The following is a 14,617-nucleotide window of genomic DNA, read 5'->3' on the forward strand; positions in this document are numbered from 1 at the left end:
TTGGGTCAAAACATGTGGTTTAGAAGGATTTTTATATAATTTTACTTTAAAATAGTACAAAATTAATAATAAACCATTGTAGATTAATAAAAAAACATTTTTCAAAAAATAATAAAAATTAGCATTAAGATAGAAAAAATAATATAAATTTATCTAGAAAACAGGAAATTGGCCACTCTTACTAAAGCCGAACCTAGATTGTGATAAGATAAACTAAACATAACCCAAAAATAATAATTGAGTTGAGCTTAGATGGACACCATTTAATTGAAAATGCAACATAGCTCCATCTTCAATTTTTCTGATAAATAAAGCTTGTGCATCTCACGGGTCCTGTTTGAAGTTTGATTGTTTGAACCATAGATCCACTCCTCACACCGACCACACAACATGTACCAGCCACACATCGGGAACATCTCTCGTACTTGTATGTTATTATTCATAGGAGATGTTCCCATTGCATAATAGGATGCAGTTGCGAGGTTGATGTGAGGAACGCTCTATGAGGAATAGATTATAATTCTTATACAAGCGTTTTTCAATGACACGTTAACATTTTATTTAAAATTTTCAATTTAAAAGTCATGGTCTGATAAATATTTCTTGAAAAATGTATAAAAGTGGTCTGAAAAAATGGGTTTCAGACATGGTACTGATATGGCACCATTTTTTTCAAAAAAATGGCATCATGCGCACAAAAATATATTGCCACGTCAAAAGGATTTTTTTTTCTTTATGCTCAATGGACATGTGGACACTGATTACTAGGATTTGAATATCATAACATGCATCTTTTTGAGAACACCTTGGCTGTTTGGGAGCTTCCTCCATATCACACATTATCCCATTCTGCAACCCTTTCTTGTTTGTCTTTTTGGTTTAAAGAATACTAGGCAGGACCCTTGTGACACATGGACTTTATTTATCAGCAAAATTGAAGATGGAGCTCTATGGCATTTCCAATTACATGGTGTCCATCTAAGTTCAATTCAAGTATTATGTTTTGGGGTTATGTTTAGTTTATTCGATCACAATCTAAGTTACGTTTTAGTGAGAGTGGCCAATTTCCTATTCTCTAGGTAAATTTATTTATTTTTTTTTGCATCTTAATGCTAATTTTTATTAATTTTTTAAAAAAGGTTTTTTGTTAATTTTCATTGACTTTTTATTAGTTTTTTACCATTTTTAGGTAACATTATAAAAAATCCTCTTATAACAATTCTATAAACCACCTTTGTGTTTTGACACTAATAAAGACCTCCCCTATAGTTTTGAGGAAAAAAATGCAAATACCTCTTTTTCCCTTGGCTCTTCGGTAACAAAGATATTAAAGTTACAAAAATACCCATATCATTGTTAATGCATTAACATATATAATTTAAAGTTTCAGCTTTACCCTCCACTAATATATTTTTCTAGACAATTTTCAAAGAATAATTCTCCTTACTCTTATTGGACAAATTTAAAAAGGCTAAAGGGAAATAAAATTAATGTATTACATCAACAATTTTTATTTGGAATGCTAACCATAGGAGGGTATTTGCGCCATTTTTCAAAACAATAGGGAAGGTTTTTGTTGAGGTAGGAGGTTTTTATAATTTTCCTTATTTTTAAATAGAATTTAAATTGATTCTAAAATAATTAAACTATTTTTTGAAACTAATATTTTTTATTAATTTTTTAAATTAGTAAAAACTGAATTTATTTAATTATATTAAGTTTTCTTAAATTTAAATTCCTTATGAAATTTAATTAACTATATAATTTTTTTAGTGGAACTTAAGTTGGTTTTAAATTAACAAAATTTAATTATAAAACTATTAATTGCTAGATAATTTTGTATTAGTTTTATATTAATTTTAAATTTATATTCATTTTTATTTTATCTTATTCATTTTATCAATTAAGTTCTTTTTATTATATTGGTAGAAATATATTTTATCAATAACAATAATTAATAATTATTTTTATTTTATTTAAGTAACTTACTAAATTATTTTTATTATTTTCAAATGGAATATAAATGGATTATAATTTTAAATGAGACTATTTAGCGCAATAATATATCCTTGATATCTCAATTTCAATATAATGAATCTTTATTGATAATTAAAGTTTAGTGCAAACATGTATATATATATATGTGTGTGTGTGTGTGTGAGTGAGAGAGAGAGAGAATTAGTTGGATGAGTTATTGAAGGAGAGAGATGATGCTATAATTAATGATGAGACATTATTAAAAGAGTTAATGAGGGAGAGAGAGAAAGGTGATTGGTCACTTGATTTATTTTGTTCAAATTTAAAATTCAAAAGAAAAAAGAAAAAGGAAAAAAGATAGGTGCCTTTGAGAACTGAGAAGAAAGCATAAAGAAAAGATAAGTGACTTTGAGAATAAACCATAAAGTAGGAAAGTGACAACTTTTTTTAGCAAGGAAAATGCCAATTTGGCATTTTGCATTTTAATATAGGATATAGATTATATGCAATTATTGTTTTACCTTGGGTTCAGGTCTAGCTTGGGCTTTAGGTCCTATTCTTAGGGTTGGGCCTAGGTTGAGTTAAAACTTGATCCAACTCAATCAATTTGCACCCTATATCAGTCAGCTTGGGCTTTAGGCCCTATTTTAAGACATCTTTTTCTGTTTTCTGTTATCTTTTTTCTTTTTCCTTTTTTTTTTTTGGGGGGGGGGGGGGGGGGGGGGGGGGGGGCACTTTATATGGATGAGGGGGAAAGGGTAATAAACATAAATGCCATTGGGTGCTAAGTGGCCAAGGGGGGAGCAAATAAACATGGATGGAAAGCCAATTGTTCATAACATAAGTGGAGGTTCTGGGCTAAAGGAAAAAGGAACCCTTCCCTCGATCCCCCCATCCCCTCTTAGCTCCACCCCTGGGGGAGAGAACTCTTGGACAGCAAAGGTTGTGGAACGTAGGAAGCCAAAGTTTTTCTCTTTATCTCTTTAGATTTGCAACGTATCAAAAAAGAGGAAATGCTTAACATGAATTTATAAACCTTGGAGTTCAATGAGATATACTGGAGCCATCCATCATAATGATTGCAATGCAAATGGACACATTGGGAAGAATCAGATCATATAACAAGTTATACCAATCACGAGTGAATATGCCAGTGTTTCATGTACATGGGCCCATATACATGTTTACAAAGCACTTTAAATTACAAATGCAAATATGTAGAGTGCAAAACCTTATATTTTGTATTGTACAAATTTGCATCTGTACTCTTTTCAAGCTGAGCCTCACATGTTTATTCATGAACCTGTTATACACATAGGAGGTGCAACTTTTATTGCCTCAAATCAGCATTCTCTGGCCTTTAGGTTATATTCGAATTTTGACAAAAAAGACCAACCCGAGCCCACCCAATTGCAGATCCCCATATCCACATGAGTGCAAGTAGCAAACCCCAAACGCATTGGGATTCAACATACATACTTAACCACCCAACCCAGATAAGCATGTTTTGGGATTCTTGGTTGTTACATATTAAGAAATGTTTATTTGGTGAAAATTAGCCAAAATATACCCGTATATGTCATTTTTAATAAGGGTGCAGAATGGCAATGGGTAGGGTATTTGTGCAAATTGCCCTACCAATTCTCGAACCAGCCTATGTATCCCTGGTTTCAAATTCGTCCCAAGCCCATCTAACTTTTTCTCTCAATTTCCCAAACCTGTCCCATCCCAAACCCATTAAACCCATCCCACCTGCTAAACCCCTTGACCAAACGTTTTCTACTAAAAAAAGCTTCTTAATGCTTATAGTGTGACTTCAACCCGGATCAATTAATGATAGCACAAAATTTCTTAGCACTACTTTAAGCCATTAAACCATCTCACCTTTTTGTGTGATTTAATGAAACGAAATAGATTTTATTAATTTTCGTGTTCATCAAAACAATCAATACATATATAGGGTTAACAATTCCAACTAATAATTAAAATAAATAATATTTAAAATTAGCATTTTATAACTAAATAAAATAAACAATCTATCAAATCCAAAATTACATAAAATGATGATTTTAATCCCAATAAGTTTATACAAATAAAATATTAATAATATAATAATTATCTTACTACTTAAAATTTATAAGTTTGTTCATGATATATAATATAATAGGTTCATATTTATGCATCCTGGGTATTGAGTATCGGATGCTATATTTTCATTCATTTCCTTAATTTTTTCTTTCAAATCAAACACAACCTAATTTTAAGCTTATATATATATATATATATATATATTATATATATGCCTCTGGTTTCAGGTCGTTGGTTTGAATGGACGGTCCATTTTGACAACAAAAATTACAGGGAAATTTTGAGTGTGTGAGGTCCATTAAGTAGTATCAACGTGTTACGTCATTCGAATATGTGACACATACGACCCAAAAAGGGAACTGTTCTAGCCACCGATTTTTGGGTCGACGATTCGATCACTTGGGTCAATGGGTCATTGACCGATTCAACAGTTTTGGCCAGGGACTAGGATTGGGGTAAAATGGAACCGGTTGCCTGGATAATTCCCAATTAAAAAATGGCAGTTCGACCATTCAATTCAAACGGACAACCCGTTCTGACAACAAAAATTATAGACAAAAAATTGAGTGTGTAAGGTCAAATAAGTAGTATCATATGTGTTATGTCATTCGTGCATGTGACTCATATGACTAAAAAACGGAACCGTTCTAGCCATCGGTTTTTAGGTTGACAGCTCAACCGCCCAGTTCGAATAGACGGCTCGTTCTGACAACAAAAATTAAAAAAAAGGCCAAAAATGATTGAATGGACCAATAGTCGATAGTTAAACCGCCCGGGTCAATGGGTCATTAATCAATTCAATGGTTTTTTGGCCAGGGACCGGAATTGTGATAAAACGGAACTGGTTGCCTGGATGGTTCCCAATTAAAAAATAAAAAATGGTCAAAAACCATTGAACAGGTCAACGTGTTGATAGTTCGACTGCCCGGGTCAATGGGTCATTGGTTGATTCAACGGTTTTTGTGTAGGGACCGGGATTGGGGTAATACGAAACTAGTTGTTTGGACGGTTCCTAGGCTGAAATGCCCATCGGTCTAGGTCAATGGCAGTTCGAAAACCATGGTTTTTTATGCTTTTGGATCTTCACTATTCAAAGGTTTCTTCTACTGTTGGCTTTATTTAAACATGTCAGTATGTTCGTTTTTTCCTTTTTTTTGTTTTTTGTTTTTTTTTTTTGTGTTTAAGGTCACTTTGGATTTATCTTTCAAGGTTTTGGAATTTCTTGCAATGTCCACCATTCCCATGGCTATGGCTACAAAGTTATTTCATCTAATTATTGGCATTTAGAAAAAATGACCCGGAAACGGAACCGTTATGGCCATCGGTTTCCAAAACGGATGGCCCATTCTAACAACAAAGAATTAAAAAATAATAAAAAATAAAAATAGCCAAAACCTGTTGAACGGGTCGACGGGTCAATAGCCTGGGTCAACGGGTCATTGACTGATTCAATGATTTTTGGCTAGGGACCGGGTTTAGGGTAAAATGGAACTAGTTGCCTGGATGGTTCCCAGGTCGAAGGGTCATACTGTCCGGGTCAAGTAGGAGTTCTCGATGTGAAACAAATGACAGCTATGAAGTATAACTCAGAACTATCACTGTATGATCATATTCTTTTATATGAGATGCTTTACTGAATCAATATTTAAAAAATGAGCATACAATGATATTTTTTAAGTCTTTATACGAGTTTCAAGACTTGGTGCTTATAATTATAAGTTTCTTATTAAAAAATCAGTCTTTTTTAATGTAGTAAATAACAATGTTGTAATTCCAATCCATCGCTACGAAGCACAGCCCTCCGCTACTTTTTAGTTATCAAAATAAAAGATGCAAATTTCTAAATATATTTTATTTTATTTATTTTTTAAATGAATAGAATCCAGGAGTGGGGTGCAATTTCAGATTTGTGTTGACGTTCACACAAGATTCTGATTTCTAAGTCCGACGTAAGCAAAGAAAATGTGCAAAGTGTTTCGGTGGCTCCTAGCCTCCCTGCCGGTTCACAAACCGGTCCAGCAGAGAAAAGTCTTCGCCAAGTCAGATCCTATTGTTATAATATGCGACTTTCTAATTAACGGTCAAGATGTATCATCAAATTATGATGTGCACCACTCGACCTAATCTTGTTTATTATTATTTTATTGAATTTTCTGTCAAATGGTCCCACCTCACCAGTAGAGGTGCCGCCCTCCTTGGTAAATGGGGTCAGCCCGGCATGACCTATGACCTAGTCCTGTGCGGGCCCATGCCATGCTATAAGCCGGGCTGACCCATGAATCGAGCCTTGGGCCAGGTTGAATCATGCATCGGGCCAAAGTTATTTATTTAAAAAAATTGATAAAATCTTGAAATTTTAATTTTATATGAATTTTATGTATATAATTACTTATATATAATATTTAAATAAATTAGTATAATAATATTAAAATTATTTATTTTATTAATATATTATATACTATATTTTATTATATAATTATAATTTATATAATATTATATAAAAAATATATAAAATATGTATAAAACATATATATGGGCCGTGTTGGACTGGGCCGCGGGCGGCATGACGTACTCAGTCGTACTGTACTGTACCAACTCAGGGACCTAAAACCCCAATCCCAGCACATCCCGCGGACCATTGTATTGGGCCATGCCATGCTAGTTCGTGCCGGTCCGCGTGCGGCACAACCCGATTTACACTTCTACCACCAACCACTACTATCTAACTTCGCATAATTCCCAACTTCACATTCCAAATAGACACAGCACGTGCTTTCGCTCCTGGTGGTATGAGCTATGCTAACGTGTTTCACAACGCTACCCACTTTTATGGACCGTGGTGATTGTCGTGCATTTAAGTCCGTCGGTTTTGGGGTATGACCTACCCAAAATCGACAGATGAACAGCAGCGCTTACATGGAAAAAAAGCTGATGAATATTGCGGGTTGCTTTTGGTTTTGGAGCTATACTAATGTGTTTCGCAATGCTACCCATTTCTATGGATCGTGGTGATGCTCGTGCATTTAATTCCGTTGATGGGTATGACGTACCCAAAACCGACGGATGGACAATAGCGCTTACATGGGAAAAAAAGCTGGTAAATATTGTGGGTTGCTTCTGGTTTTGGAGTTATGCTAACGTGTTTTACAACACTACCCACTTTTACGGACCGTGGTGATGGTCCTGCATTTAAGTTCGTCGGTTTTGGGGTATGACGTACCCAAAACCGATGAATGGATAATACATAATAGCGCTTACATGGGAAAAAGAGCCGATGAATATTGCGGGTAGTTATGGTTTTGGAGCTATGCTAATGTGTTTCACAATGCTACCCACTTCTATGGACTGTGGTGATGGTCGTGCATTTAAGTCCGTCGGTTTTGGGGTATGACCTACCCAAAACCAACGGATGGACAGTAGCGCTTACATAGAAAAAAAGCTGGTTAACATTGAGGGTTGCTTCTGATTTTGGACTTATGCTAACATGTTTCACAACACTACCCACTTCTATGGACGGTGGTGATGGTCATGCATTTAATTCCGTCGGTTTTGGGGTATGACCTACCCAAAACCGATGGATGGACAATAACACATACATGGGAAAAAAGGCTGGTGAATATTGCGGGTTGCTTCTGGTTTTGGAGCCAATGACGGATGGACACGAGGGGTTTACACAGATTTTCCAATGTGAGCTCTCCTGTTGGATACTCGGGTTTCCGTTATTGAATTTGGTCTACAGGGTTGGGTTGGGCAGGTTTTTTATGTGAAGATAGCAAGAAAAATAGACTACAAGGAAATTTGGGCACTAAATTACAAAAAGTCCCTATCTATTTGCTGAAATGACGACAGGAGTTGCCCGTTTAGACATGGAATTCTCTTTGGAGTACAAGGACGCCCAAGGTCCAACCAATGGAGTCCATTCGGTTGAATCAACATTAATTGGGCCTATGAAGATGACCCATTTCTTTCAGAAGAAACACTTGATGAGGCCCATATGTAGTAGTTCCCAAGCCCATCAGTGAAAAATCTCTCATCTCTAAATGACTATTTTTCTTTTTCTTTGTACAAAAGAAATGACAGGATCTATGCTCAAGGTCTTCTAAAAAGAAATGACAGGATGTAGTTCCTGAGCCCAACAGTGTTAACTCAGGAAGCTGCTTTTGGGCTGACTAATTGTGTTTTTTTATTGGGCTTCACCACAAAAGGATTTGATGGGACTCAGATGGAAAATGGACTCTATTTTCTTTGTCAAATCAAGGTCCAATTGAAACTACAAATTGGTTGTAGTTCGGTAATTTTGCTATATAAATGAACCCCACATGAACCCGTGTCTCCCGTTGTATTTGTCTCGCTCTCGAGACTGTGGAGTTTGAGTCGAGACAGACTTATTGTTTCCTTCTTTCAATCCTTAGTTGATCAGAGACGCAGACCTCAAGTCATTGTTCTTTTGCAATTGCTCTCTAACATTCAACTTCTTCTTCACCATTAATTTCAATTAGTTAAGAGATTTGGAACCTTGAACAATTGGGTTTTTGTATTTTTTTTCTTTTCATTTTTCTTCTTTTCTCGTATTTGGAACCGATTGGAATCCGTTTTCCCTTTGACTTTCAATTTTCAATCTTCAAATCAGTAAATTATCATCTTTTATTTTCTTTGTTTCTGATCGGGGAAAAAAAACCTAGTCCAGCTTCTCCCTTTAAATTTGTTGAAATTCCAGCTTTCTGGTTTCATTTGATCATTATTAAACTACATTTCTTAAGTAGGCATTTTTTTCGTAGTTGAAAAGACTTCTTCAGCTTTTGTTTTGAAAGGAAAGAATCAATAAATATTTCTTTTTTTTTTTTTTTCAAATTTCGTTGTGGTCGAAATGGCGAATGGATTGCAGAATTGGGTACTAATGGTGACTACTCAGACCCCAACGAATATCGTAGTCATCAAGTACTAGGGGAAGAGGGATGAAACCCTAATTCTTCCTGTAAACGGCAGCATCAATGTAATGCTTGATCCAGAGCATCTCTACACGACGACGACTGTTGTTGTTAGTCCCAGTTTCGAGACTGACAGGATGTGTCTCAATGGGAAGGTGTATTTCATGGATACCTCATTTGTTTGTCTAGTCGAGGTCTGATTTCTGATGCTTTTTAGTATTTGCTCACTCTAGGAAATTTTAACTTTTGCTGGTTAATGTAGGAGATTTCCCTCTCTGATGGTAGATTTCAGAACCGTCTGAGGGAAATCTGATGCTGTGCAAACAGTGTTGATGATGAGGACAAGGGGATCCACATTAAGAAAGAAGATTGGGACAAATTGCACGTACATATTGCTTCCTATAACAACTTTCCGACTGCTGCTGGATTGGCTTCTTCTGTTGCTGGTTTTGCTTGTCTTGGTAAAATTGCATGCAACGTTTGCTCTGTGGTGTTTTAAATTAAAAGTTGTACATCTTGTCCGGTGACTGGGAATTGGGAAAAAGTTTACAGGAGTAATAATTGTAGCGAGTAGTTTATATTTATTGCAGCCAAAGAAAAAGGTAGTTTATATGTATTTCAGGAATGGGGGCTAGACGAATTTTGACTAGCATTGGTGTCTGTTCTTGTTATTCTTTTAGATAGGAAAATTTAGGTTTGTTGAGGAAATGATTAGATAGAAGAACTGGATTCGGGGTTTGGAGTGATTCACTTGATATCTTCACTAAAGATGTAGGTTGGCAAAATTGTTACACATATAGGAAAGGGCTTACACAAAATGACGAGGATTTCCGTGGAAGAAATGGATTCAGGGTTTGGAGTGATTTGATTGATAATATGTATGACCTTGTATTTTAAACCAAAAGAATAATTGTTTTTCTTTTAAAGAAACAATATCAAACATATTAGTGAGCAACCCTTAAATTGTTCAAATTATGATAAATTCAAATTTTAAGATAATGCAGTAGAATTGCCATTATTATTCTCAAAATCTAAATCCTTTCAATTTCTGGTATTCAGTGGACAAGAAAGTTTCTACCTTTATAAAGCTGATAAGAAAGATATAAGCAATCACGTGATGCCAAGGATAACTTAACATGTTGATATAGATATATTAAAGGGTTGCCATTTGGCGAAAGGGAAGACCACCCCTATCGTTTTAATAGATATATAAGATATATAAGATATATAAGATGCCACTGGTTTTTGGTCGATGGTTCAATCGTCCATTTTGAATGAATAGCCCATTCTGACAATAAAAATTATAAGCAAAAAATTATAGAATCATTATGGCCACTGGTTTTCGTGTCGATGGTTCGATAGTCCAGTTAGAACGGATAACCTGTTATGACAACAAAAATTATAGGAGAAAATTTGAGTGTGTGAAGTCCATTAAGCAGTATTATACGTATTATGTCATTCGAGTGCATGACTCATACAACTCGAAAATGGAACTGTTGTAACCATCGGTTTTTGGGTTGACAATTCGACCGTCCAATTTGAATGGATGACCTGTTTTGACAACAAAAAAAAGGCCAAAAACCATTGAACGGGTCGACGGTTTGACCACTAGGATCAATGGGTCGTTGATCGATTCAATGGTTTTTGGCCAAGGACTGGAGCTGGGGTAAAACGGAACCGGTTGCCTATATGGTTCCCAATTTAAAAAAATAAAAAAACGATGGTTTGACCGTCCAGTTCGAATGGACAACCCATTTTGACAACAAAAATTACAGGTAAAAAATTGAGCGTGTGATGTCCATTAGGCAGTATCATACGTGTTATATCATTCGAGCGTGACTCATACGACCCAAAAATGGAACCGTTCTAGCTACCGGTTTTCGAGTTGACAGTTCAACCATTTGGTTCAAACAAACGACCCATTCTGACAACAAAAATTAAAAAATAAAAAACGGCCAAAAACCATTGAACGGGTCAATGGGTCAACAGTTCGACTGCCCGTGTCAATGGGTCATTGACCAATTCAATGGTTTTTGGCCAGGGACTGGGATTGGGATAAAACGGAACCAGTTGCCTGGATGGTTCGTAATTAACAAAAATAAAAAAATGTTCAAAACCATTGAACGGGTCAACAAGTTGATAGTTTGACCGCCCGGGTCAATGGGTCATTGATCAGTTCAATGGTTTTTAGCCAAGGACCGGGATTGGGGTAAAACGGAATCGGTTGCTTGGACGGTCCCTAGGCCAAAATGTTCGTCTGTCTGGGTCAACAAATATTCGAAAACCATGGTTTTTTTATGATTTTGGATTTTCACTATTCAAAGGTTTCTTCTACTATTGGCTTTATTCGAGCGTGTACAATCTAGGGTTTACCACTATTTTATTTATTCCCTTTTGTTTTTTCTTGTTTAATGTTTTATTTTATTTTATTTTTATTTTCTTACAAGATGATGTGCTTTGCCTCTTTCTTTGATTGCATGTATGTTTATCTCCGTCTCAAAGCGAAACTTTGGATTCGAGTTTTTGATTTTTTTTCCTTGGCTTTTCCAGTTTGGTGGATTTATCGCCAATTTTTTTTCTATGTTTAAGGTCACTTTGGATTTATCTTTCAAAGTTTTGGAATCCCTTGCAATGTCCACCCTTCCCATGACTATGACTAAGTTATTTTGTCCAATTTTTGACATCTAGTAAAAACGACTTAGAAACGGAACCGTTCTGGCCACCAATTTCCAAGTCGACAGTTCGACTGTCTAGTTCGAACGGATAGTCCATTTTGACAATAAAAATAAAAAAAATAAAAAAATAAAAAATGGACAAAAACATTGAACGGGTCGATGGTTCGACCATTCGGGTCAACGAGTCGTTGATTGATTCAATGATTTTTGGCTAGGGACCAGATTTGGACTAAAACGGAACCGGTTTTCTAAACGGTTCTCAGGGCTGAACAGTGCTACTGTCTGGGTCAATTGGGAGTTCTCAATGTGAAACAAATGACAACTATGAAGTAGAACTCATAACTATCACTGTATGATTGTATTTATAGGAGATGCTTTGCTAAAGCAATATTTAAAAAATGAGCACATGATGATCTCTTTTAGTCTTTATATGAATTTCAAGACTAGAGTACTTATAATTACATATTTCTTATTAAGAAACCATTGTCTTTTTTAATATAACAAATAGCAATGTTGTAATTCCATTCTAGCCCCTACGAAGCAGGGACCCCTCCGTTAGTTTTGATGTATTACAATTTTGAGTAAACGGTTAAGCCATATAATTGGACCATTTGGCCTCATAACATAGTAGCCAAATTGGTTTAAAATCTAGTTAGAGCCTCATAACACATAATAAAAGTTCCAAATAAATTGGCATTTCGAATTCATCTTTCTAAGCTCTTGCTATGTTTGGTTTGAAGGAAAAGATAGGGAAATTTTTACAAACCTTCTATAGATTTTCCTACTTTTCCTTCAAACCAAACACGGCCTTACTGATTGTACGTTTTATCTTTAAAATCAGATCTGTCCACAATATTTATCTGTTTTGTTCCCAATATATTATCCACAAAAGGCGTCGTGCTCATTCAAACGCCCTAAGCAAAAATACAAAAACTGCCACTCAACCCTAGTTTCATAATTTTCAGCCCTAACTCTAATGGGATCTTATATCTAGAGTAGAGGTTTTTATTGTTCAGTCCACCAGAAATATTTATCACAATTCAAAGGGATTGTATAACATAGGAAAAAAACAACAACAAAAATTTATGAGGGGAGTAGTCAATAAATGTGCTATTTGGTAGAATAAAGGTAATGACTTCTAGCAAATTAAAATACATATGAGAGTAAAGAATTTATTGTTGAAAAAAGATGAGCATGTAAAATTTCAAAATGAAATACTCCAGTGATTATTTTCATTGTTTTAACAACAATAACAACTTTTTGTTTTTTGTTTTTGGAAAAATTCCGATTAGTACCCTGTATATTGGGTCTAGTGCCATTTTGGTCCCTAAACTTTAAAGTGCAGCAATTCAGTATTCAGACTTTTAAAATGTGTCAATTCAGTACATATCCTTAATCAGCTATTAATCAACCATTAAGTGACATTTGAAAAAAGACACAAATACCCTTTGATTGTCATTTAATTTTTTCTATCAACCATCTAAATATTGGCAAAAAATTAGCAATCCCAAATCTTTACTCCTATTCAAGAAAGTTGGGATCACATCTCATTGGGGACGCCAACTTTCTTGAATAAAAGAAATAAGGATTTATGACTTAATTTTTTGTCAATGTTTGAATGGTTGATAAAGAAAATTAGATGACACTTGATTTTTGTTTTTCCCAAAGGTTATTTAATAGCCAGTTAACAGCTGATTAATGGTAATATCGGATTTACACATTTTGAAAGTTTCAATATCAAAATGTCACATTTTAAAGTTGGGAGACCAAAGAAAGTGGCACTAAGCCCAAAGTACAGGGTTTGGGAATTTTGACTTTTTTTTCTTTTGCACTCTAAATATTTGTTCGAAAAAGTAAAGACAAACTCAATGCAGATTTCTGAATTCCATCTATAAACATTCAAAATGTCAAATACCCCTCTATACAGAGTTTGGGCATCAATTCGGAGTGACACCTACCCAACTATACTTAGGGCCTAAAAAATTCTGACCCGTCATTCTCCCATTTTTGTTTTGATGTAACCTTTTCGGCTTTTCCCCATTTAAGTACTTTTCCACGGCAGCTGCTGCTGGCATAATGGTTGTTATCCCCGCCGGTCCGCCACCCTGGCTGGAAGTGGCAGAATTGCTCTATGGATTGAGACTAGTTATCGAAACGGTGTTCACCTCACTCTTAACATGGGACGATTGGATTTGGACTGCGGCCAAGCCAAGAAGAACAAGATCGATATGATGCTGGGTAAGAGTGAACACTGGATAATTCTCTGTACGTGCATGAAACTGATAACTGGAATATGCAATCCGAAGAAATAAAAGATGCCTCTAGAATCATTATTATTGAAAGCATATGCTTGCATAAGAGATAATAGTTTGTTGTCCGTCTGCTAAAGCCTAAAGCGACTAATAGTCTGAGCGAGATAGACCATCTTATATGTTCTCCATCCTTTAAGTTTGGGTTATTTTGGCATAATGGTCTGATTAATTTGTTCTCATCCCCACGTCTTCTCGATTGAGAACTGCCTTGTTTTTACTCTAGATGTACAATTTACCATGAAATCAATGATTACGGTAGAAGTCCGGATACATTCATACCGCTAGGGGCATCATCGACTATTCAAATTTAGAATAGCAATGTTGTACTGGCCGTTGGTTCGCTCTTCGCTGTTCTGGACTGTTATGGGCAATAGTGGAAATTAAAAAATCAGGGTCTTTTTGACGATAACCATTCTCGTGGTACAGACAGACAAAAAATGTAAGATCTTTTTAGCTGAGAGTGGGTCATGCACATACATTGTCTCTTTGATTTCATCCATGGCGTCTCTGCGGCCTTCTGTTTACGTGTCTTTTTGACGTTAAACGAGGGCCCTTAGTTAGTTAAAGTAATAAGACACTTGTCCTTCTCCAGATTCTCCAACATCTCTAAAGTGTCGTCGTCCCATCCCCCCACTCT

The 14,617-nt window shown here is 35.4% G+C and overlaps 1 long non-coding RNA gene across 1 annotated transcript; it reads left to right on the forward strand.

The window, feature by feature from the left end:
- Nucleotides 1–8,401: 8,401 nt before the first annotated feature.
- Nucleotides 8,402–9,923, forward strand: LOC148850077 (uncharacterized). The gene is made up of 2 exons (XR_016099273.1): nucleotides 8,402–9,148; nucleotides 9,256–9,923. It is a non-coding gene; the product is annotated as an uncharacterized LOC148850077 (long non-coding RNA).
- Nucleotides 9,924–14,617: the final 4,694 nt, after the last annotated feature.

Source organism: Nelumbo lutea, chromosome 5 (genome assembly GCF_056320005.1).
Source record: "Nelumbo lutea isolate HS-2025 chromosome 5, American lotus-T2T, whole genome shotgun sequence".
NCBI lineage: Eukaryota > Viridiplantae > Streptophyta > Magnoliopsida > Proteales > Nelumbonaceae > Nelumbo > Nelumbo lutea.